Source organism: Pseudophryne corroboree, chromosome 7 (assembly GCF_028390025.1).
Source record: "Pseudophryne corroboree isolate aPseCor3 chromosome 7, aPseCor3.hap2, whole genome shotgun sequence".
Classification (NCBI taxonomy): Eukaryota; Metazoa; Chordata; class Amphibia; order Anura; family Myobatrachidae; genus Pseudophryne; species Pseudophryne corroboree.
Genome location: NC_086450.1, coordinates 208005961 through 208033513, shown reverse-complemented (window position 1 = coordinate 208033513; position 27553 = coordinate 208005961).

Below are 27553 nucleotides of genomic sequence, written 5' to 3'. Positions count from 1 at the left end.
TGCAAAAGACAAAAAAATAATTTAACAAGCTTCTAGGTCATGCAAAGTATTCATTCAATCCTTCTCATCCCGTATTAAGGGTCTGTACATGGTCCAACAAACATTTCTGAGCTCATCTTGACTAGGGGCATTACTAGGAATGAATACTTCTTATATGGTAACTAAAAGAAATACCCGGGGGTTACCTTGTCTCTGTCCACTTTCCTACTGGCAAATACTAATGTGCAGACAGGTTTTTCTCCATTTCTGACGTTACCTTCTTGATTTTTGTTTTATTTTTGGGTTTTCACTATATATGTACACGAATGACACCATACTTACCAGTTCCACTGGTCTCAGCCACTCCCCCCGCAGGCTACTGCTCTTCTTTTACCCGTTGGATACTCCTCTGAGTGCATGAGAAATGGATGAAGCCAGTCAGGTCGCCTTCTCCTCCTAGATAAAACTTCGACATTCATTAGTACATATATAGGTTACATTCATATTTTTATTATTTTCTATAGTTTGTATGCTGGCCGTAACTGCTTCCACATCTACATATGGCAGTGTACTTGCTTTCTCTTTTTCTTCCTACTTGTTTATTGTTGCTACAAGTTCAAACAGTTCTTATATTTCCGTTCTTGTCTTATATGACTTTGGTTAGACATACTACCTGCAATACTTTAGGATCAAACTCACCAACCCCAGGGAATGATGCCCTATCATCAGCAGTCATACGTACCCATTCATTTGCAAAAAGCCTCCGCGTGTGGACCATATTTCTCACACATAATAAACCTTGCTGACCCCCTGGGCCGCAATTCTCCAGCCTGAACCCTGCATACTGAACGTCTCTCACTTGAGCAACTGGCTCCCATATTTGTGGGCCTTTTCCAACAAGCACCAAAATACTCAATGCAAGCAGACGGTGAAAGTTCACTGAGTGCTCTTCACCTGCTCTTGCCCACGTTAGCCAGTACAACGATACACTGTCGATAGTGGATTGCAATGTACCCAACCTAGGGCTCCTATAAGATCTAACAGCACCGTAATTTCTTTTGGTGGAGGTTCTGTTGGAATATTTTCCTGAGAGAGGCAGCGAAAAATTCTTTCGGTATCTTTCCACTGGAATTTTTGTAGGGTGAAAAAAACAGTTGCCTTATAACTATTGCTCACCCTTTCCAGTGGAAGCCCACCAGGGAGATTTCCCGACGTTATCAAAGAAAAAACCCTTTCTTTTTCCTTTTACACAATTACGTCTGCGTATGCTCTCCACAGCGCCTATGATACAATAATATCACTTTGTGCTGTGTAAAACACGGACGTGTGGTTCAATCGCACAGCCTATAGATACTAGTTATCTATATGCCCTACGATAGCAGGAGTCGAATTCACAAGCTGCGCTACTCAGCCGGAGCGTAACAAAAAAAAATCTATATGTTTGGGATTCACCTTTACTACAATTCACAATTCCTAATTACACTCCTGTGCAAGTCTCCTCACGACTTGCGTATTTCTCTCTTTATGTTCACGTAAGGTAGCGAACCTTACGCCACCGGGCCTCTACTAACCCAGTGTTCCCACGGGACCCGAATTTCCGGGGTTCAGCTCCACTCACTCTTACTTTCACTCACTCAGATACACCTTGTTTTTCTTTTCTGTACAGAAAATTTCACTCTTTGATTGATGGTTTTAATCCAGAGGCAGTACAGTCTAAACAAAGTCTCACACTAATCTGCTTTTGAAATCGGATAGTTATGTGCTATTGTATTAAACGTATACTATCCCACCTTTAATTGAACAACTATCGTGTGATTTGTACTTTGTCCATAACACGTGTACAAACGTGCGTCCGCAACTCAACAAACCACAGTCTCTATAAATGTGAGCAATAAAAGCTACTATCGCCCACAAACAACACACAATTTTTCCATATAAACCTAAGTGACCAGGCCGGAACTGCGTTTTGTGTTTTACGATTACACCCTTAATACACTATTTCAAATATTTTCTATATAGCAAACATATGTATCCGATTTCACACAGATCTATAATGACTGCAATAATCTATAATTTAAATGATATGATTCAGATTTGATAGCTATCTTGCAGAACATACACTGATATAAATATACACATAATTATATATATATATATATATATATATATATATATATATATATATATATATATGTATACACACACACATACCATTTACTGCAGTCCTATGAGACACCTCACCTCTTCACTGCCTATAATTTGCATATCAAAAATATTTGCTTTGCCTGTACTAAAAAAAAAGTAGTTACACAAGTTAATTTGCATTTCAATGGCTATCCTACCCTAGTAAAAAGACTCCACAAGTCTTGGAAGAAAAGAAAGAAAAAGGAAAAAGAGGTTTTGTTTTTTTTCTATCTGTGTGCAACCCGCCACTTGATGTAAGGTAATTACACACAGACAAGAAAAAAAAAAATCACTTATCTCACCATTTACTCTCACTAGGCCCAATTGAAACTATTTGTAATTGATTATGGTATGGGTTAAATAAATTCATTTGTAACTCATAAATGGTGCTGGATTTGTAGATATGTGGAAACTTTGTGACAAAGGAAACTGATTGTTCTAACCAGACTGAAAATCAGCTATTTAGAAAGTAACCTTCCTAAAATGGCCACTGCTCCTCCCCCTTCCACATCCATGAGGCTTACACAAGATGGTGGACAGGCCATGTGGCTAGGCCAAAATGGAGGACAGACCATGCGGCTCCTTTGTCACAAAGAAATCACACTCTATACAGGCACCAAGAGTTACTTTAGGCCTGAGTTTAAAAAGTATACACATTTTCTCAGCATGCTAACACAGCTATATTATGGCTATGCAGCAACTTTTAAATGTACTTTCAATTTACTTAGCAGATAAACAATCCAATCTGAATCAAACACAATATGACTTATTTGAACTTTGTTTTGCAACAATAAAAATACGCAGTAGCATTTTAAATATTGTGAGAAACACTGTCCCTTGAATTTCATATCAGCGGCTTACTGGTAACACAACAGAACACACGGATGTGATTCATCAGCGTCGCGATGCGTCCATCGTTAGTTGGTCGATCACAGCGGCGTCCTGTACAGTGCATCATCAAGAACGTGATATCGCGGACGCGCCTTCATCTGAAAAAGTCAAATTGCTTTCTAACAACTATTTAAAATGCTAGCTCTAATATATACTGTGGACGCCTGCGCATCTTATTACCATGTGCTATGAATGTGTGCTATACATCGCAAAAACACTACATACCATAAGAGAAAATATTACACCCACACATTTATCCGAGTTCCAAAGCTCATTGATGTATATATTTGTTATTAAAAGGATATGTATTCAATATATCACAATGTACAGTATATATATATATATATATATATATATATAGTTACATGGTTACAATTTACACAGTAAGCAGTTATTACAAACTAATTCAAATACATACATGGCCAGCGATACAATTACCATATTTTACTCAAAAAAGTCTCCACTCCATATCACTCTCTCTCAGTAAAATCATGCAGCCACTGGACAGACATCATCTCCACCATCATCTGGGACAAACAGGAAAAAGCAGCCGGCTCTGTGTGTGATCACCTATACACTGAGTCTCTTGGGGGCGTATACAGATCTCTTGTTACTAGTCTAGGGGAGGGAACTTTCTCATTCATGATGAGTCACTGGTCAGTTCATATGCAAACGACGTCCAGCCTTGATGGTGTAATTACAGGAAATAGCCACTGGTCAGGCATGCTGTCTTCCAGGAAATCCATTGTTCTAATAAGAGTGACTTTAGCTTTCATACATTTAATCATATCTACTAATGGCAATGTGCTACAACTTAATAACAGGCATCAAATTGATACACACATTAATCTGGTTACTATGACACCAAGCACGACATGTCCATCTTGCTCCGTTCCAATGATACACATACATGACGTTACTCCATTATATAATTTAAAACTTTATGATGTCTGGCGCTTGATATGTTCAATTTATGTGCTGTATGAAATATGTGTTGAATATATCTTTGTGGCATGTCTGTGTAAATGCGTATGTTACCATATATTGCTGTGCGTATTTGCAAGCTTAGCGACTCATAGTGTGGAGTCTGTATGTTCTCTCTATGTAATCCACTGGGGCAGTGACTGATGTGAATGACCAGATATTCTCAGTAAAGCGCTGCGGAATATGTGTGCTCTATGTGAATAAGTGCTAATAAATAAAGGCTGTATTTGGGTGAACTCAGGTTGAAAATGTCTCATAGTAGGCCAGGCAGGAGAAATAAAACTCCACTCTTATCACCTCACAACATTCTATATACAGGTTGAATATCCCATATCCAAATATTCCAAAATACAGAATTTTTGGAGTGAGACTAAGATAGTGAAACCTTTGTTTTCTGATGGCTCAATATACACAAACTTTGTTTAATACAAAAATTTACTATAAATGTTGTATTAAATGACCTTCAGGCTGTGTGTATAAGGTGTATATGAAACATAAATGAATTGCGTGTATGTACACAAATTTTGTTTAATGCATAAAAATTATTAAAACTATTGGCTTGATTACCTTCAGGCTGTGGTTATAAGGTGTGTATGAATCATAAATGCATTCTGTGCTTAGACTTGGTTCCCATTGCCATGATATCTCATTATGGTATGCAATTATTCCAAAATACGTCTGGTCCCAAGCATTTTGGATACTTAACCTGTACTGTAATAGGCAGATCAGAAAAAACTTTATACAGTTGTATAATTTAGTTTAGGCACTCCCCAAAAACCAACATTACCAATAAATATATATACACACATACATACATACATACACACATACACACTTCCAATTGAATAATGTGCTAGTCTAATGAGCAGGTGACCTTCCCTATATAAAGCTGCTCCCTCCCTACATAGGGACTGCCCTATCAGGATTTTGTGAAATAAATGTTCACTGTGGAATACTGCTTTTCATTGCGAAAGTATGGACTTTGTTGAAACCTTGGATTTATATAGTAATCTAAAAGCAAAAATTCACAGGATTAAGTTTAAGAAAGTAATTAGGTGGGTTTCCAAAATGAGTACCAGGCAGTTATTTGAGGCTTTAAACAATTCATGATACAGTATATCAAACAACAGAATAACATTTGCCGGGCTGTGATCTAGACAACGTTGTCTAGATCACAGCCAGGCATTGTGGAGCATTTTCCGAGATACCTTGTCCCTAACCCGGGAATTTTTAATTGTGTGACAATAAACAAATCTTTTTGGAAAGAAACGACTACATTCGTATCCATTTTAAAGAAACCGTTGGTCAGAGGTCTGCTGGTTTTTAGTAGCCCTAAGCTTTCTTTTTTTTATGTATATAGTCTTACTATTTTTTTCTGAGCAAACTTTATAAACAGCGTCTTATACGTACCTTAGAAAGAGTCGCTCCAAAAACTCTCCGCCGGGTCGCAACAACACTTACCCATGAGTATAGTGCTGTTTCGGCGAGCATCTGTGTCGGATATACTAGCACAGTGGTCTCCAACCTTAATTGGGGTGTGAGCTACTTTCGGAAAATAAAACCTCTGGAGGAGCTACCCCCTCCTCCCAATGCATGTGCTTTCCTACAAAAGTGGGTGTGGCCTCACAACTACAAGTAATGCCCCCCCCCGCATAGTGCCAGATACACAAATAATGCCCCTCAGCAGTGCCAGATACACAAATAATGCCCCTCAGCAGTGCCAGATACAATTCCCCCCACAGTGCTATTTTAAATGCCTCCCGCAGTGTCCAATACAGTGCCCCACACAATACTATCCCTTGCTGGCTGCTTCTACTACCGCCGCTGCTGCTCCTCCTGTATGAGGGATGGAAGGGGGAGGAGAGCATGCCTCTCCTGTGAAGTCCGGAGATGGCTTTGGTGAGGGTGACAGTCTCTGGCAGCGGCGGGCATTAAAATATGGTGCCAGTAAATGAGCCAATCAAAACTTGTGGTCCAGCAGCCAATCAGGTGCCGCCAATGCCGGTCCACAAGCTCTGATTGGCTGACGGCCGGCACCATATTAAAAATGAAGGGAGGAGGAGTGCCAGTGACTGCCCAAGCCCGTGTGCTCTGTGAGCTACTGAAAATACTACGGCGAGCTACCAGTAGCTCGCGAGCTACGTGTTAGAGATCACTGTACTAGCAGGTCCAGCAGACGTTACCAGGCTGTGGCCAGAGCACGGGGAGAAGGTAAGGCATTGGTTCCGCTTAGAAGGGGAATACGGACACAGCCGCACTGTTTTGGGAGGAGTGCACCAGCGCTAGGCCTTAGGGATCATAAGCTCCAGGAATAGTATGAGGCCGCAATCCCTAGGGTTGATGTCAGCAGTGGGGAGTCAGACGCTCTCCTGGTCGCCCCTCCCCCCGGTCCATGACCAGTTTCCTTTGAGTCTCCTGCCATGAACTGTTTTCCGCTTCCGACTTAGACGCTGTACACGAAGTGGACCCAGTTAAAGCATAGGCGGCTGTGTGACTGATGCGTCTGTGTTCACTAAAGGTTCATGGAGCGGCAGTGTACACTAATAGCGTATGGATCCACGCAGCGTTTGCTAACGTATTGATCGGTCCTGGAAGCGAGGTGAGTCTCCCTGTATCCCACTCTACTGAGTACGGTTAATACAGCACTAAGTCTCTATCTACCTTTTTGAGTATGAGTAGTTAGATAAGTGCCTATTGCATATGAGTCTGTATACATTTACTGTTCGTTCTTTCTTTCGCAATGCGTCTGAATACGGTAGATCTGTTTAAACATGATTCAGTAATATGTTCTACATACTTCAATTGTAGTTGTTGTGCTCATATTGTTTATACTAATGTATAACATGTGACTGACTGCTACGGTGACTGCTGACTTTACTATATTCTTTCAGTTTTGTTCTATTCCGATCCTCAATGCTGGTGCATGGGTAGGGTCGGATTGTATGTCACTTTAAAAAGCTTAAAGTGATTACAGTCACAAATTGTGTAGTACACTGTGGACGTGTTGATTATTTATCATGTCTAAGAGCAGCAAAGGTGAGGGATATACACTCACAGCAACACCAACACTCATATCATGTTTGTCTTGCAAAGCTATGTTATCCTCTCAGGATCTGGTTCAGGATGGTTTATGTGCAAATGGTTTTAGCTTTCACCAGGGGTTCTTGAAAAATACAAGGCAGATTCAGGTGCAGGTTGTTCCACCTTGGGCTATGTTTGCACAGACTTTATCCAGTATAGCTGAACGGATAATTCCTCCAACTCCTGTACCGGGGATAGGTTACACGATTAACCCTTACGTGCAGCTTCCCGCCTGTTGTGTATTAGCTGAGTTAATTAAAGCAATTAAAGCCATTCTAGCCTTAGAGGATTCAGCAGAGCCTGTGTTTAAAAACCAAGGCACCTGTATTTAAACGTCCCAAAACAGTTAAGACTGAGTTTCCAGGGTCAGAGCAGCTGACGGAAATCATAGAAGAGGCTTGGGCTACGCCTGATAAGAAGTTTAGAATTCCTAGGAAATGGAATTCTAATTATCCTCTTCCAGCAGGGGATTGTTTAAAAAGGGAGATGGCTCCTAAAGTAGATAACATGTGATTCGAATAGTGCGAAAAACTACATTACCTTTGCCTTCAATATCATTAAATGATGTCATGGACAGGAGAGTGGATGGTTTTCTTAAAACCATTTTTTCCCTGTCTGGGGCAGTCATAAGGCCAGCCATGGCTTCAGCTTGGATGGCAAAGGCAGTGGCGGCCTGGGCTGATGCATTGGAGGGGGATTTTTCAATAGCATCTAGAGAGCAAAAATCCCATATAGCACATATAAAACAGGCTGCAATATTCTTGGAAGAAGCAGCATTGGATACGGGTACTATTGCCTCCAGGGTATCAGCTTCAACAATAGCTGCTCGCAGAGCAGTTTGGCTACGTACGTGGAAAGCTGATTCAGAATCTAAGAAGGTTTTGGAATCTTTGCCCATTTCTGGAGATATTCTTTTTTGGAAAGAATTGACAGATATTTTGGAGTCAGAAGCAGACTCCAAGAAGGTCAAGTTTCCTTCCACATACAATTTCAAACCTAAAGTTCCGGCTTTTCGGTATCAAGGAAAAGCTAAAGGTAAAAGTGATAGAAGGCAGTACCAAGACAACAAGTCTGGTAGGACTAAAACATATTGGGCTACCACCAGACCGGTTGGTAAAACAGATATTAAGTCTTAGGGGGGAAAAGAGGGGAAGAAGGGGAAAAAAGGAAAAAAACTCGAGCACAGGTAAAATATGCCGAATAATTCGGTTGTAACAACCTGCAAATTGATTACCACAATGATTTGTAATACTATCCTCCTGTAGGGATGTGTACAAAAATAACTCCGTGGCGGTGCACCCCAGAGAGTCAAATTGCAATGCATAACAAGAAAACAGAGAAAAAAGGGACTCTCATTCTTTGGGGGGCACTCATTAGAAAAAATATTTTCACTTTTTTTAAAATGTAACTTTGTTCCTAAAATTAAATGAATGGACAAAACAAGACAAGAATATGAACATGTAGACATGCAGTACATAAGCCACACCCACAATTCCGTGTATAATAGAACTCTAATATATTTAGAAGTTATGCAGTTTACTAAATATTAGTCCAAACAATTGGAACCAGTGTAGATGATAATATGTGCCACAAACTCCGCTGGAGTCTTGTGATAAAGTATCTCGTTTTGAAGTATTGCAAAATATTACAAACATAATCTGATCATCCAGGATACAAATATCCACAATACAAACGGAAATCAGTATCCAGAAAAATATCAGTACAAATACTGTAGATTCAACCAGTGCAGTATAAGGATTTACACAGATATAAAATACTTGATCTTGTTAATCAGACATACAGTATGCATATCAGGTGTGTGCTAATCACAATGCTGAATACTAAGGGATTCCTATTTTAGTAACCTCTACTGCGGTAATAGTGTTGTTATAGAAAGAAACATTGGGGGTAATTCTGAGTTGATCGCAGCAGGAATTTTGTTAGCAGTTGGGCAAAACCATGTGCACTGCAGGGGAGGCAGATATAACATGCGCAGAGAGAGTTAGATTTGGGTGGGTTATTTTGTTTCTGTGCAGGGTAAATACTGGCTGCTTTATTTTTACACTGCAATTTAGATTGCAGATTGAACACACCACACCCAAATTTAACTCTCTGCACATGTTATATCTGCCCCTCCTGCAGTGCACATGGTTTTGCCCAACTGCTAACAAAATTCCTGCTGCGATCAACTCAGAATTACCCCCATTGTTTCACAGTCTATATCCATCAGACCGCAAGTATGTAGCAATAAATGGTAACATTATATATATTATGGTTCCTCATCCTGAAATGGTGCATATTGGGGGTGATTCCGAGTTGTTCGCTCGCTAGCTGCTTTTAGCAGCATTGCACACGCTAGGCCGCCACCCTCTGGGAGTGTATCTTAGCACAGCAGAATTGCGAACGAAAAATTTGCTAATTTTCTCGTAACGATTACCCCGCAGTTTGAGTAGTTCCAGACTTACTCTGCCATTGCGACCAGCTCAGTCCTTTTCGTTCCTGGTTTGACGTCACAAACACGCCCAGCGTTCGCCCAGCCACTCACCCGTTTCTCCAGCCACTCCCGCGTTTTTCCCTGAAACGCCTGCGTTTTTCCGCACACTCCCAGAAAACGGGCAGTTTCCGTCCAGAAACACCCACTTCCTGTCAATCACACTACGATCAGCAGAACGATGAAAAAAAACGTTGTTACGCCGTGAGTAAAATACCAAACTTTTGTGCTAATTTACTTGGCGCAGGCGCGCTGCGTACATTGCGCATGCGCAGTTTGCGACTAATCGCTCCGTAACGAAAAAAAAATTACGAGCGAACAACTCGGAATGACCCCCATTGTGCTTAATCTAAAATGCAAGTGTCTGAAGCAAATCACTACTTGTTTATAGCAGTAATTTGCAGTTTCACTACTGTTAGATTGGTGGAGCGATCAATGCATGTGTCTGCAGCTACAGGTAAGTACAAATACTGCAGATTCAACCAGTACAGTATAAGGATTTACACAGGTATAAACACTTGATCACGTTAACCAGACATATGCATAGCAGGTGTGTGCTAATCACAATGCTGAGTACAAATGGATTCCTATTTTAGAATCCTCTATTGCAGTTGCAGTGTTGTTATATAAAGAAACATTGTTTCACAGTCCATGGGCAATATTTACTAATATTCGTGTTTGAGTCGGTTTGTGTAGTGTTTAAACTCGTTTGTATCGGGTGCATTTTCATGCAACTTTTTGAATCCATATACGCAAAGTTACGAAGCAGTCGACTTTATGGTTTTCGTGTTTTCCAATGTCGATGCCAGTCGTTTTTTTTTTGGCACATCTACGGCCGTCATTATCGTTTGCGTACGTGTTTTTGTAGTATTTGCTGTTTTTTTCCCTAAGTTAAACGCTGCAGGGTTTTTTTTTTCCGCGGCCGCATTTTCACTTTGTTTCGATTTTCATCCCCGTTCGTGATTGGTTGTTTCAGATGGTAGGAGTGTCTGTGCGCAACCATATAAATATGCCCCAAACCGTCCGTACCTCGTGGGTTTAGTTAGTGGTGAGGAGGAGGGAGGTTGTGCTGTGGAGGTAGGTGAATTTGTGGTTTGGTGAGGAGTGTTGGTAGCGATTTCTGAGTGTGGTATTGTGTTTGAAAGTCGTCTTGTCATTCTTGTTGTCTTGTATTTTGTGGTTTTGTTTCATTTTTAGTCCAAGTTATTTTTCTTTATAGTCCCTTGTCAGTGTGTGTGTGTGTGTGTGTGTGTGTGTGAGTTGTGTAGTGGTAGTGGAGGAGTGTGTTGTTTGTCATTTTTTTTTCTGTGTTAACTGTTTAGACACACAATTATGTGTGACTCAGAGGTGGGTGAGGTGGAGGGTGTGAGTGAGGGGGAGGAGGTTGGTCAGGTGGAGGAGGTGAGTGTTAGTGAGGTGGAGGAGGTGGGTGAGGTTGCTGCAGCAGCCTCAAGTGATAGTGACAGTCAGAGTGCTCCGCAGCCACGCACCACTACTAAGACTGGGCGGAATGTAAAGTTTAGTTTTGCTGAAAATGTGGCATTGGTGCGTGAGCTGATGAAGTATCAGAGGCAGCTATTTGGCCCTGAGTCCGCCAAGGTGCCAACACGGAGGAAGACCATGTTGTGGGCGAAAGTGTTGCTGCTGTCAATAGTGAGGGGGGTGGTCAAGTGGACGGAGGACACGTGCCGCAAACGGTACTATGACATAAAGCGACGTGTCAAGTCCAAAATGCCCAAGGAGGCCAAGTCGGCTCGGAAAACCAGTGGTGGGCAGCACTATATTGCAAGATATCTGGAGTATGAGGAGCCCATGCGGAGTGTAATACCTCCTGAAGTTGTCTCTGCAACCCATGTCCGGGATTCAGATAGGCCCAGGAAGAATGGTGAGCATGTGTATTTGCATTTACATTCTATGACTTTTTTTTCCCTTAAATGTGTGTCATGTGACGTTGCATATTACTCCCATCTTCAAGTGTGTGTCAGCAAATACATTGTTTTGGTTAATGTTTTATACAAAAGCCAATGTAACATCTTACTTTATTGTATGTCATGTGTTTTTATGAAAGATATTTTGCATGTGTAGTTTGGACTTGGTGTGTCTCTGAATTGTCCTGCAATAATGTTTTCATTTTGGGTGTTTTTTATTTAACAATTGTGACTATGTTTTATATTTTTGTGATCCATGTGCAATGTTTAAAAAACAGTGGTTGTCATGTTAGAGGCTGGAGTAGTGGAAAGTGGTTTGGAAACCACTTACATGTGTAATATCATTATTAGATAATGTAAAATTTTTAAACAAAATAACACTATTTCATTGATAATTTTTAGCTTGTATTTGTACCGTGACACCACACTGCAGTGTAATTTTTAAAATATTGCTACATTTTGGTTTGGCTCATAGTGGTGATGTGTGTTTGGAGTGCCACATCACAGAGCAATTTATATATTGCATCTGTAATATTTATCCTTTCAATACAAAATGATGATGTGTGTGTTTTTGGTTGGTAATGTTTTTTTTTTTTTTTTAACTTGTGGCCTATGTCAGTGTCCTGTACATGTTTTCCTGTGTTGATTTTGCCATAGTGCATATGTCTATTGGACAATGTTTATTGTGTTATGTTTTTTGTTGTTTCCGGTCCTTATGTTTTTTATAAAAAAAAAAACAAGCATTTTTTAAAGAATAAATGTTTATAAGCATAATGGGTGGATGTATCCACAATAGCATGAATAATTGTTTTTTTTTTATTTTATACAGTGTTTGAAAAAAGCAGTACTACTCGTCGGCCAGTAACTCCTATCACATTTGATGATGACGCTGCGGAAGCAGGTAAAGTGTCCATTGTAGTATAGGGTATGTTTGTGAAGGAATGGCCATAACAAAATTGCACTTTCATTAAAAGGCCCATCAAAAGAAGTATGGAGCAGCAGAAGTGGCACTTCTGTAAGACACCACCACAAAAAACCTGTGGCCGAAAAGAAAGCAATGTCGTATGTCCCGGCCCAACCACAGCAGGCTACCCCGCCACGAAGATTATCGTCCGTATGTTCTGTCCCCCCACTCCAAATTTTGGACACACCTCCAAGACGTCATCCACACTCCCCTCATCTTGATTGTGAGTATCAAACTGAAATAAATGTTAAAAATTTCAGAACGTAATCAAAATTTTTCATAACCGCATTAAGGCAAAACACATCATAAACTTAGATACTTACCGCAGTAAGTAAAAGCTGAAATGGAATCCTAGCTATATGGCCTTGTCCACATCCAGTAAAGATATGTATGTCCACTTGAGCCATACAGTATGACATTGTGTGTAAGATGCTGCAACAAAAAAGCATGTTTTTTTAATTGAAAAAAGTAAGGTTGTTTTTCCAAATTTCACATGTGTGTTTGAGGTAACATTGCAAAATACATATAAAAACATTACTATGTTTGTTTGATCAAAGCTATAAGGTAACACATTATGGATTCCAATGTGTTTTTATGGTGAAGTATGTGTGAGCTACAATAAAACTAAAGTGTTTGCTTTCACAGTTAAGTAACCAGACACATTTGCCACAAACAGGCGTATGTATTTAAGTTACAAGTGATGATGTTGCTAGGTAGAATAGTTGAAAGCAACAGTGAATGACATGTGTTCCATGTGTAGTGATTTGTTTACATTTCTCAAACATATGGATAGCCAACGGAGATTTTTTTAACATTTCAGCTTCTAGTCCTGGGAACAGCATCCCTCCGCAACAACAACAACAACACAGTGACATGGGGGAGACAAACATCTTAGAAATGCAGCCATTAAGGCAAGGAATGAGCCCCCCAGCACCTGTGAGTACACCACCACAGCAAAGCACACCACAACACAGCCCAACAACACCAGTAACACAAGGCCCTGATCAGGTGTTTTGGTCCATTTGGGCTAGACAGCAGGCCACTAATGAAGATTGCCTGCGTAGGCAGACACAAATGTTTGCAAGCCTACCATCTCACCTCAGAAGAATATCAAGAAATCTGAGTAGACAAAATGAACAAACAACCAGAATAGGCAATACCATGGAACTCATGCGTACAGACATTACACAGGTCATGGGCAACTTACAGCGCATAATGGAAGAACAGCACAGACTAATGGAAGAACAGCACAGACTAATGGAAGAACAGCACAGACAACAGCAAAGTTATATGAACATTTTTCAAAACAATCAAAAGATTAATAAAAGTTTATTCCGAATTGTAGACAATCAAAATGCTGCTACACGTGAACTCAATGCTACCCTTACTAACCTGAATGTAACACTCAGATGCATGCACCAACAGCAAACAAGCAGCAGTTCTGGTACAACTACTCCAAATATCACGCCAGTCTCATCACCACCAAGACGCTCCACCAGAGCACGACAACATGACAGTGCTAAAGGCAAAGGGCAGGACAAGCAGCCACCAAAAAAAACGTGAAAATAATACAAGTTAGACATTTGTGATAAGTAACTCAACAGTTAGTAAGTGTATGTTTGGCAAAAAATATATAACACTTAGCTCCTTGACAATTTTTACAACATCATTAATTATAAGTGGTACAAACATAAAATTTGTACGCACATTTATTCTTTACCATTTTTTTTTGTATTGGAGGAGGGAAATGTTGATGGAGCCGCACATACATGTTAGCAGGAAGTAAACTGACCACTTAAATTTTTTTCTAATCATTACTCTTTCTAGATTCCATTCTCTTTTCCTGCAGACACAATAATTGGCGGCCAGGCAGAATGTCTTTAGCAGGAAGTAAACTGACCACTTGATTTTTTTCTAATCATTACTCTTTCTAGATTCAAATCATTCTCTTTTCCTGCAGACAATGCAAATTACAATGTTATTGATAACTATTTTACCTTTCTTTCTCTATACAACATTACAAGAAGAACACAATTGAGTTGCGTAAAAAGCTTTTAATATGTTGGCATTGAATTTTTAAAAAAACATTGACAAAATTAATGTCAGTATTGTTGGGACATGTTTGTGTGTGTTAAAAATTAGTAAGAATGTTATTACACATGATGCAGAAACCAACAAATAAGAACTTTTTAACCAAAAAACAAAGAATGTGTATAATAATGTATATATGTGGCAAACTGTGTATTTACTTACACATCATCAAGTTTACTGCATCAAACATTAGGAAATAAATTATTCCTGATTACAGTAAGTTTGTGTCTCTTAAATATGATGGAGCATCACACATAGGGACACATGTATTCCTCAAGGCTAACATATTATATGTTGAGGAATGTTTTTTGGGAACACAGGTTCTCAAACTCGGCCCTCAGGACCCCACACAGTGCATGTTTTGCAGGTCTACTCACAGAATCACAAGTGACATAATTAGCTCCACCTGTGAACCTTTTAACATATGTCTGTGAGTAATTCATACACCTGTGCTTCTACTGGGTTTCGTGAAAAACATGCACTGTGTGTGGTCCTGAGGGCCGAGTTTGTGAACCTGTGCATTAGGACATTACACACAATGATAAAGTGAAATACTAAATGGATTATGTGGGCTTGTAATAAATTAGCACTGCAAGTTTACGATCACTTATCCAGATTTAATGCATGCCACTCATAATCTGTTGTTTTGAGTTTAAAAATACACAATACACATGCGACATTTGTTTTGCATAAAGCGAGGGTATGTTTGTATGTGTCAAGGAGACAGACACATTCTGAGTAATGGTTTTGCCAATAAAAATGGCAAAACATCTATTTATGATTACACAACAAATGAAATAAGCAAACCAAACTTACCTTAGAAATAGCGAGTGATGAGGTCTTGCCTAACCTGCCTCCCTACATCTGTACTCCAAGTATCACCAGATGTCTGTAATTCCTCTGCTTGCTGGCTGCTTTCTTCCTCATCCTCCACATGTGGCAGATGTTGTTGCAAACACATGTTATGAAGAAAGCAGCAGCAGAACACAATTTGAGTCACCTTGGAGGGACTATACAACAGTAGAGAGAGCACCACTTTCCGTCAAACTCAAAAGTGACAGGTCGACATGCCCACAATTAGGCAAACCATGCCCTTACCACGCCCCTAATTATGCAAATCACGCCCCTAATCACTCCTCCGACACTCCCACTTTTCCTCCCCTTCTGATGTTGTTTTATAGGAAATAAGCTTACAAAAGGAGTTATAAGCGTCGTTTAACCATTGAAAACCCTCCTGCGTATTAACTCTTAGTTGCGTAAATGTTATATCCGGTTGATTTATAAAATAAGCGTACGAGCTACAAATGCTGTTTATTGGTTTCAGAGTGATATCTATAAAATTGTATAAACCTTATAGCAGCTTTAGTTCACCTTTCTATGACTGATAGTTGAACTCGATCCTTGAGATTTGTTACAGATCGGTAACCTATTAATGCAAACAGACGGATGTGTGCATTAAGAGTTCACTATATGTGTATTTTAAGCTATGGTGTTTGTGACAGATTAGTAAATGAATGACCGGTACACATAGACGTGTCATTTGTTTTAATTAGTAGTTGACATAGATGTCTAGGTTGTCCTTACGTTGTTTACATTGTTACAGACAGATTAGTTAATACAATATTGGACAGTACACATAGACGTGTAATTTGTTTTAATTAAGCGTAGACACAGAGGTCTAGGTGGTCCTTATGTTTGTTTATATTTACAGCTATTTGGCTGAGACAAGCAAGCAGACAAGAAAGTTGCAGGGGTAATTAAGTTCTGTTACTAGGGATATGATAATTTGTAAGGCTGTGGAATTTGCTAGTGACCGAAGGTTGAACTTTGATTGCAAGCAGACATGACCAGACTTGTCTGGTCATTAATTAAGGTCTATCAAGAGTGCTATGAGAACACGAGTTTGTAATTGACTGGTTGTCGGATGTAAAATGGCATACACGCTATGGATAATGATATATTATCAATTAGCAGCGGTTAGTGGTTAAGAGATATAGAGAGAGAACCATTTTAATGGCGCTGCAGTAACACGACTGGTAATAAACATAATACTTAATTGCCGGTTTATAGATGCTAACCAGTATTGATATAGCCTAATGGGTATATAAAATACATACAGTAGTACAAATCAGTAAAATCATTCTGCGTCATATAGGAACTAAACTGTTTTTATTATTTGACGAGCGAGATATTTTAAACATATTAATGCCGTTTCACATTTGAAATGCTGTGGCTACAATAACAATACTTGACAGGTATGTCTATTAAACCTAAATGTTGCTAAAATATAGCAGCGAGAGAGCGGATTGTGTATATATATATATATATATATATATATATATATATATATAAAATCGCTTGTAAAAACATTGCGTGTTTATATTCAAAATGTTGGCAATGCTTTATGGAAGATAAAGTCGTATAAATTAATTGTATAACATAATCAGGTGTAAAATTATGTGTTTATTAATAAATAAGCTGTTTTTTGAAACCCTATTTGTACATGCCCCCTATAGCTCCACCCGTAGGGTCTGAGTTTTGCATGTGTCAACAACATTTCAGCTTTATAAGGAAAGTCCTGTAACCATTCCATAACAGCGTTGAAATCTATCACACAGAAGATAATGAGTCATTGCAACACAAAAAAGTGCACTTGTTCTGCATGCTGATGCTAATAATAATAATAATAATAATAATCAGTTTTATACATTGGTAAATGCACCACACTGCATTTGTCAGGAGGTATTAACAGTTCCATGCCACAGTTGTGGGTTTTGGTGTCCCCGTCCTCCTCTAGGCTGGAGAATAGGCAGCTGGTAGAACGTGAGCATTATTGATTGTCTCGATGCGTAGGAATGGCACGGTATTGGTAGCTTTGGATAACCAGTTTCATCATACAGCCGGCTTAGTTATTATTCATGCATATTAGCATTTCCCTATTTACTTTCAAAACACTTAATAAAAATAATAAACAATTAGGTGTAAAACATAGTCGCCTACCATTCCTCATTCTGCCGGTGACTACCTGAAATAGTAGCAATAGCACCGACTACCTGAATAGTACCTCAATCACCCCTGAAAAAAAAGAAATCAGCGATACATACAGTCAAATGGGATCAGCTGCGACATTTCCCTGTATTGGTTATAAGGCACAATGATCCCGATGGCTACATGCATTTTTAATAAGCTTTTATCGTGGCCACTTACAGTATATGGAACCTCATGTAACAAACAATACACAAAGAAAAACTTCAAAATATCAGCGGTGGTTTTTCTTCAGCAAGTAGTTCTTGCTAACTTTGGGTATCATTTACATTGGGATGTAAATCATTTTCACGGCACGCCTCTCAGATGTAGCAGTACGTGCCCACATTGATATGTGTTAATTTCACAATATCCCTGAAATGCTTTTTTGAAAAGTAGAAAAGTATGATGTAAAATGAAATATTTGTTGTCTACACATGGCAGTGTTATCTACAGCGCCAACACACCGCTGTGTTTAGCATTCTGGGATATTCCGTGTTGATAGACCCCCATTTGAATTTGCGAACAGTATTAGCCCTGAATTTTTTTTTTTTTTTAAATAACAGTTGTTGCAGTAACGGGGTTTACCAATAATCTGGCGTTGGATAGGTATAACTGGTGAAATGTAGTTCAAAGGTGTTGTATTCTAATCCTACCTTTTCAGAGTTCATAAAGCATTAGTGGTTTATCTGAATGGGCATAAAATTAGTTCTTCTTGTTATACAAGGCAGTGTGACTGTATAATGATATAATCCCTAGCTGGTGTGGTTGCGGGGTTAGGGGCAGAAGTTTAGCAGGAACAAGCTTTGCAATTGACATCACGTGCATCCTGAATACATAATGCCTCATGAAAATATTATAGTGGGTGCTGAAAGGTACAGTTTTTACTTTCTAAACATTGTAAAATGTTTTTTTATTTCAGACGTTCAGTTATGCAGAGGTTTGCTGGGAAATTTTTTCTTTTTCTTTTTTTATTACCAAATGTTTTTAATAAAATAGTGTAATCTGTTGGCCTTGTCATCATGTCATTCAATTATTCTACAACGGGCCTTTCTGAGAATATAGATAAACATATAAAGATTAAATAGACCACTTTTTAACACTATTATAATACACAAGTCAAGTTAACCTATAAATTCCTGCGACTGACATCTGCATGTTATTCAGTGTAATTGTCGATGGCTTGTCGATATAGCGGCCACCATCATGAATAGTCATAGTTTCTGATCTGGACAATGCTTAAAATGCTTTTTTCTTAATTTATGAAATTATATCACTGATCTCGGCCTGTATCCAGAAATAGTTATAAGAATTAATAATTAATCCAAGAAAAAAGATGCTCATACTACGTCCCATTGAGTACCAACAGAAGTAGACCAGGGTAATTAGGACCTTTGCCATTCTCCGCTCTCGGCGCCACAGCTCATACTGTAACCCACTGAGTGCCATCAGAAACATAGCTGTAACTATGCAGATCATTTGCAATAGCGTTTAAATAGATTTTAATCTGTGTTTCCCCAAGGATATGCACATATGTATGGCTAATATTATTTATAGCACATTGACAGTTATTGGTTTATGATTATTTGTATATCTACATTTACTGTCATTTATAGATGATAAATCAGGGTCGTAGCCAGAACTTTGTGGGACCCGATAGCAACATTTTGAAGGGTTCCTGTCCTAATGCATCTAGAGACACCTATCCACAGCAATTGTTAATTTTAAACCCATAATAATATATTTATTATTTATTTATTAATTACCAGTTTATTTATATAGCGCACACATATTCCGCAGCGCTGTACAGAGAACATTTTCCCATTCATTTCAGACCCTGCCCCAGTGGAGCTTACAATCTATATTACCAAGCACATGTACACACAGACACATTCACGATAGGGTTAATTTTGTGGAGAGCCAATTAACCAACCAGTATATATTTGGATCCTGAGCCATACTGTTGCCATAGTAAATGTTATGCCCCATAGTAGTGTCCTAGTCTATTTTATGAACCACATTAGTGCTCTAGTTCAAATTCATTGTAGAGCTATCAGTACACATTATCCAACACTGTGACATCAATTCACATTATGACATGCAGTGTGCCCAGTTCATATTATGCCACACTATAGTGCCGCCACTTCATATTGTGCCACACTACAGATGCCCAGTTCAGATTATGAAAAATTATAATGCACAACATTTCATTTTATATCACATTACAGTGAACAAGTGAAGGGGCATAAATACATATATTTAAGGCCTGATGGCAATGGTTTGTAAGGGACCCTGCATAACAAACAAAGTGTGCCCCTCTTAGCTCTGGGTCCATAGCAGCTGCACTAAAGGCATCTATGGTAGCGATGCCCTTGTGATAAATCCATGTTATACACCTGGAAATAGTAAACTTTTCTTACATTTGTTATCAAAGGATGTATAGTGTAAAGGGCCTATCAAAACTTCCCTTAATATTTGCATTTAGTAATAATACTGTGCTTTGCTGCGGCAGTATGATAATATATCACCCCTACACTATGAAAGTGATGTTGAAACATTTTATAAATGAGATTGCTTACATTTAAAAAGAGAGAATGTGTGAATTAATCCTCTCATTCATGGGACTGTTGTGTTTAATTTTTTGCATAATGTTATTTTACAGATTTTTCCAGTAAAACTTAATGTTAGCGTTGTAAACATATGCTGTCCAATAGGCACACAGACATCTGTCCTCAGGGTTTATCTTCCCGGAGGTCCTCCACAGATGATTGTATGACTTTTATTCATTATACTGTGTGTATTGAGAACTTATATTGACTGTGCTTGTATAGACTGTTATTATATTAATGTGTATGTTAACTAGTGATGAGCGGGTTCGGTTCCTCTGAATCCGAACCCGCCCGAACTTCAGCTTTTTTCCACGGGTCCGAGCAGGCTCGGATCCTCCCGCCTTGCTCGGTTAACCCGAGCACGCCCGAACGTCATCATCCCGCTGTCGGATTCTCGCGAGACTCGGATTCTATATAAGGAGCCGCGCGTCGCCGCCATTTTCACACGTGCATTGAGAGTCATAGGGAGAGGACGTGGCTGGCGTCCTCTCCGTTTAGAGAAGAGAGAGACACAGTATTTTGGGGAGCATTATTAGGAGGAGTACTACTATACTGTATACTACTCTACTACTTGCTGAAGTGATATTTATAGAGTCATAGGGAGAGGACGTGGCTGGCGTCCTCTCCGTTTAGAGAAGAGAGAGAGACACAGTATACTATTTTGGGGAGCATTATTAGGAGGAGTACTACTATACTGTATACTACTATACTACTTGCTGAAGTGATATTTATAGAGTCATAGGGAGAGGACGTGGCTGGCGTCCTCTCTGTTTAGAGAAGAGAGAGACACAGTATACTATTTTGGGGAGCATTATTAGGAGGAGTACTACTATACTGTATACTACTATACTACTTGCTGAAGTGATATTTATAGAGTCATAGGGAGAGGACGTGGCTGGCGTCCTCTCCGTTTAGAGAAGAGAGAGACACAGTATTTTGGGGAGCATTATTAGGAGGAGTACTACTATACTGTATACTACTCAGACACAGTATTTTGGGGAGCATTATTAGGAGGAGTACTACTATACTGTATACTACTCTGCTACTTGCTGAAGTGATATTTATAGAGTCATAGGGAGAGGACGTGGCTGGCGTCCTCTCCGTTTAGAGAAGAGAGAGACACAGTATACTATTTTGGGGAGCATTATTAGGAGGAGTACTACTATACTGTATACTACTCTGCTACTTGCTGAAGTGATATTTATAGAGTCATAGGGAGAGGACGTGGCTGGCGTCCTCTCCGTTTAGAGAAGAGAGAGACACAGTATTTTGGGGAGCATTATTAGGAGGAGTACTACTATACTGTATACTACTATACTACTTGCTGAAGTGATATTTATAGATTAGATAGTGTGACTGTAAGTGTATTATCTGACTTGTGGGGGAGACACTGACAGTGGGGAGCAGTTAGAGTCTGAGAGCAGGACTCAGGAGTACATATAACGTACAGTGCACACTTTTGCTGCCAGAGTCAGTGCCACACTGCCATTGTTGTGACCACACTGACCACCAGTATAATAATATATTTTGTGATTGTCTGCTTAGGACTCGGAGTACTAGTTGCAAGTTGCAACGTGACCTGACCACCAGTTTAATAATCAATCACCACCAGTTTAATATATATATATATATATATATATATATATATAATTGTATATAATATATATATATATATATATATATATATATATATATATATAATATTGTATACCACCTACCCGTGGTTTTTTTTTTTCTTTCTTCTTTGTACATACTACTATAGTATAGTAGCTTACTGTAGCAGTCTGCGGTGCTGCTGAGCTGACAGTGTCCAGCAGGTCCGTCATCAGTCATCATTACCAATACCTAATAAATATATTATCTACCTGTCCGGCTGCAGTACTAGTGATATTATATATACATACATATATATATTGATTTCATCTCATTATCAATCATCCAGTCTATATTAGCAGCAGACACAGTACGGTAGTCCACGGCTGCCTCACACAGCTACCTCATTGCGCCTCTTTTTTTCTTTGAGTCATGTGCTGTTTGGGGAGGGTTTTTTGGAAGGGACATCCTGCGTGACACTGCAGTGACACTCCTAGATGGGCCCGGTGTTTGTGTCGGCCACTAGGGTCGCTTATCTTACTCACACAGCTACCTCATTGCGCCTCTTTTTTTCTTTGCGTCATGTGCTGTTTGGGGAGGGTTTTTTGGAAGGGCCATCCTGTGTGACACTGCAGTGACACTCCTAGATGGGCCCGGTGTTTGTGTCGGCCACTAGGGTCGCTTAGCTTAGTCATCCAGCGACCTAGGTGCAAATTTTAGGACTAAAAATATTGTGAGGTGTGAGGTATTCAGAATAGACTGAAAATGAGTGTAAATTATGGTTTTTGAGGTTAATAATACTTTGGGATCAAAATGACCCCCAAATTCTATGATTTAAGCTGTTTTTTAGTGTTTTTTGAAAAAAACACCCGAATCCAAAACACACCCGAATCCGACAAAAAAAATTCGGTGAGGTTTTGCCAAAACGCGGTCGAACCCAAAACACGGCCGCGGAACCGAACCCAAAACCAAAACCCGAAAAATTTCCGGCGCTCATCTCTAATGTTAACATCATGTATTACTTAATCACAGGCGCAACATGGTCATAATAGATGATGTATTGACTTTCTGTTTTATAGAATGGTACTGAAGAGCCCGATGCAGACCGTCATCACAAACATAGGGAACGCTTCAAGAATCCTTTTGTGATCAACAATGATTTAACAGGTAGGATTATCAAATTAGTCATACAGTCAATGGTGAGTGTGGAATCCTGGCCAGGCATTGGAAGTACCTCACACGCTTTGATTTTAATGTATAAACCGTTGACGCTTATGTACTGAGGAGTATATAACAAATCCTAACAATCAATAAACAGGCAAGTTACCTTTTAGAGCCACATTACAATAGGCCATAAAAACAAATCCTCAAGTTGAATGGGAAAAGACACCTTGAATCTCGCCGAATGTATTTTTAAGCGATTATGAGACACATAAAGATACTTTAGTTCTGTAAGCAATCCTGCAAAGTGTAAATAATATAATTGAAATAAATGATATTATTTTACTTAACAAAATATTTACAGCATGATGCTTGTCATCTCATGCAGAGAAACCAGACATTGCTTGTCAAGGTGCTATATCTCTGCATTGTATGGTATCGGGCAGATCGAATGCTATAGCATATTTAATTGAGTTGCAATTTCCTAGGTAACAATAAATGTTTTGTACAGGCTGCACATTGATAGATTCATACGCAGATAAGACAGGCAACAGTAAACATACATGTGTAATGCTTCATTTAAGCTTCTTCTACTATTGCAGCACCACTTTTGGAACGTTTTTAAATCGGTAGGAAATGGCGGTCATTGTTTATAGTCGAGATAGAGGGAAACCTCTACCACAGTAACACATAGGAAATCATTTTACTATGGGGCCTCTCCCTTAAACAGAGCATTTAGGACAGTATATAGCCGTATTTCCTGATGCTGCATCCACTTGTAGCCTTAGATGAAACCCATGGGGACTGTCAGTGGGAGGACCAACCAAAACGTAGTTTGTACTTATTAGCACTGATCACTCATATCTTTTCCCTACGCCGACATATAAAGTTGGTAAATAACTAGATTTGATGTAATTATAGAAATAATGCCATTCAAAATGTAAATCTGAATGAAGAAAGTTTGTTTACATTGCAAGTAACAGATATACCCCATCAAACTCTCTAATGGTTTTGAAGGGCCTGCCCAGACCCTGACTGTTATATGAAAACATTATTTACAGTATATGGTACTGCCAATCACGTTAAAGGTTAACATCTTTCTGCATACGTTATGTTAACAGCTTCATTAAAGCAATCCTAGCAAGTACCATTTTAATTGCACAGTGCACTAGTTCCCAGCAAGGCAGAAAACTGGTATCACAATCGGTGCAAAAGCAGCTGTAAGCCTGACACACTTAGTCTGCAAGTACACAAACCTGGCAACAGGCAGTACAGGCTTTTTAAGGATATACATATGGGGATTTCATTTATTTATTTTGTCATATATTGTGTCTGAGTAGGAGGGTAGCTATATGTTTCTGCAGGCAATGCCATAGTTTAATGTGTGGTATGGTTGTTATCCCAGCTTTTGTAGAACTACAATGCCCAGCAAGCCCTTCCATTCATAGTGCTTTCAGTTTCACAAAAGTTGTAGAGCCACAAATCTACACTCTAGGGACTGGCTTTATTAATAATAATAATAATAATAATAATAATATCAGTTATATGGCGCCACAGGGGTTCCAAAGCGCCTAACAAAGAACATAAACAAATGAACATAGCAAGAAAATGTAGGTCAAATACATGGTATGTAAACATTGCCACATCAGGGGACAGGACACTGAAAAAAAAAAATTGTATCTCAGATGTAATAAATAGCTTTTGCAATCATTTTCTATACATGGATTTATGCATGTTGTGTCTTACACAGTGGGTAAATATATATAAAAAAAAACAAATGTTTGTTTAGTAACAGGAACTATTTATTTAGTCTTTTTCCTATTACAGTCATAGTTACAGGTGGAATAGTGTATATAAGAATGTTATGCTTGCTGCACTCCGTACAGATATTTGTTCCTGGCAATCTTCTTCAACATTTCGATTTAATTCTCATGTTTAATTTTTTGTTTAAATATTAAATTTACAAACACTCAAAGAACTTAAGACCATATACCAGGACTGTTTGACCAGCTTTTACACTAAAAAACCTACAAGTTTCTCATAGCATGTAACTGTAAGTCATTTTCTTGCTATGTTCATTTGTTTATGTTCTTTGTTAGGCGCTTTGGAACCCCTGTGGCGCCATATAACTGATATTATTATTATTATTATTATTATTATTAATAATAATAAAGCCAGTCCCTAGAGTGTAGATTTGTGGCTCTACAACTTTTGTGAAACTGAAAGCACTATGAATGGAAGGGCTTGCTGGGCATTGTAGTTCTACAAAAGCTGGGATAACAACCATACCACACATTAAACTATGGCATTGCCTGCAGAAACATATAGCTACCCTCCTACTCAGACACAATATATGACAAAATAAATAAATGAAATCCCCATATGTATATCCTTAAAAAGCCTGTACTGCCTGTTGCCAGGTTTGTGTACTTGCAGACTAAGTGTGTCAGGCTTACAGCTGCTTTTGCACCGATTGTGATACCAGTTTTCTGCCTTGCTGGGAACTAGTGCACTGTGCAATTAAAATGGCACTTGCTAGGATTGCTTTAATGAAGCTGTTAACATAACGTATGCAGAAAGATGTTAACCTTTAACGTGATTGGCAGTACCATATACTGTAAATAATGTTTTCATATAACAGTCAGGGTCTGGGCAGGCCCTTCAAAACCATTAGAGAGTTTGATGGGGTATATCTGTTACTTGCAATGTAAACAAACTTTCTTCATTCAGATTTACATTTTGAATGGCATTATTTCTATAATTACATCAAATCTAGTTATTTACCAACTTTATATGTCGGCGTAGGGAAAAGATATGAGTGATCAGTGCTAATAAGTACAAACTACGTTTTGGTTGGTCCTCCCACTGACAGTCCCCATGGGTTTCATCTAAGGCTACAAGTGGATGCAGCATCAGGAAATACGGCTATATACTGTCCTAAATGCTCTGTTTAAGGGAGAGGCCCCATAGTAAAATGATTTCCTATGTGTTACTGTGGTAGAGGTTTCCCTCTATCTCGACTATAAACAATGACCGCCATTTCCTACCGATTTAAAAACGTTCCAAAAGTGGTGCTGCAATAGTAGAAGAAGCTTAAATGAAGCATTACACATGTATGTTTACTGTTGCCTGTCTTATCTGCGTATGAATCTATCAATGTGCAGCCTGTACAAAACATTTATTGTTACCTAGGAAATTGCAACTCAATTAAATATGCTATAGCATTCGATCTGCCCGATACCATACAATGCAGAGATATAGCACCTTGACCAGCAATGTCTGGTTTCTCTGCATGAGATGACAAGCATCATGCTGTAAATATTTTGTTAAGTAAAATAATATCATTTATTTCAATTATATTATTTACACTTTGCAGGATTGCTTACAGAACTAAAGTATCTTTATGTGTCTCATAATCGCTTAAAAATACATTCGGCGAGATTCAAGGTGTCTTTTCCCATTCAACTTGAGGATTTGTTTTTATGGCCTATTGTAATGTGGCTCTAAAAGGTAACTCTTGCCTGTTTATTGATTGTTAGGATTTGTTATATACTCCTCAGTACATAAGCGTCAACGGTTTATACATTAAAATCAAAGCGTGTGAGGTACTTCCAATGCCTGGCCAGGATTCCACACTCACCATTGACTGTATGACTAATTTGATAATCCTACCTGTTAAATCATTGTTGATCACAAAAGGATTCTTGAAGCGTTCCCTATGTTTGTGATGACGGTCTGCATCGGGCTCTTCAGTACCATTCTATAAAACAGAAAGTCAATACATCATCAATTATGACCATGTTGCGCCTGTGATTAAGTAATACATGATGTTAACATACACATTAATATAATAACAGTCTATACAAGCACAGTCAATATAAGTTCTCAATACACACAGTATAATGAATAAAAGTCATACAATCATCTGTGGAGGACCTCCGGGAAGATAAACCCTGAGGACAGATGTCTGTGTGCCTATTGGACAGCATATGTTTACAACGCTAACATTAAGTTTTACTGGAAAAATCTGTAAAATAACATTATGCAAAAAATTAAACACAACAGTCCCATGAATGAGAGGATTAATTCACACATTCTCTCTTTTTAAATGTAAGCAATCTCATTTATAAAATGTTTCAACATCACTTTCATAGTGTAGGGGTGATATATTATCATACTGCCGCAGCAAAGCACAGTATTATTACTAAATGCAAATATTAAGGGAAGTTTTGATAGGCCCTTTACACTATACATCCATTGATAACAAATGTAAGAAAAGTTTACTATTTCCAGGTGTATAACATGGATTTATCACAAGGGCATCGCTACCATAGATGCCTTTAGTGCAGCTGCTATGGACCCAGAGCTAAGAGGGGCACACTTTGTTTGTTATGCAGGGTCCCTTACAAACCATTGCCATCAGGCCTTAAATATATGTATTTATGCCCCTTCACTTGTTCACTGTAATGTGATATAAAATGAAATGTTGTGCATTATAATTTTTCATAATCTGAACTGGGCATCTGTAGTGTGGCACAATATGAAGTGGCGGCACTATAGTGTGGCATAATAT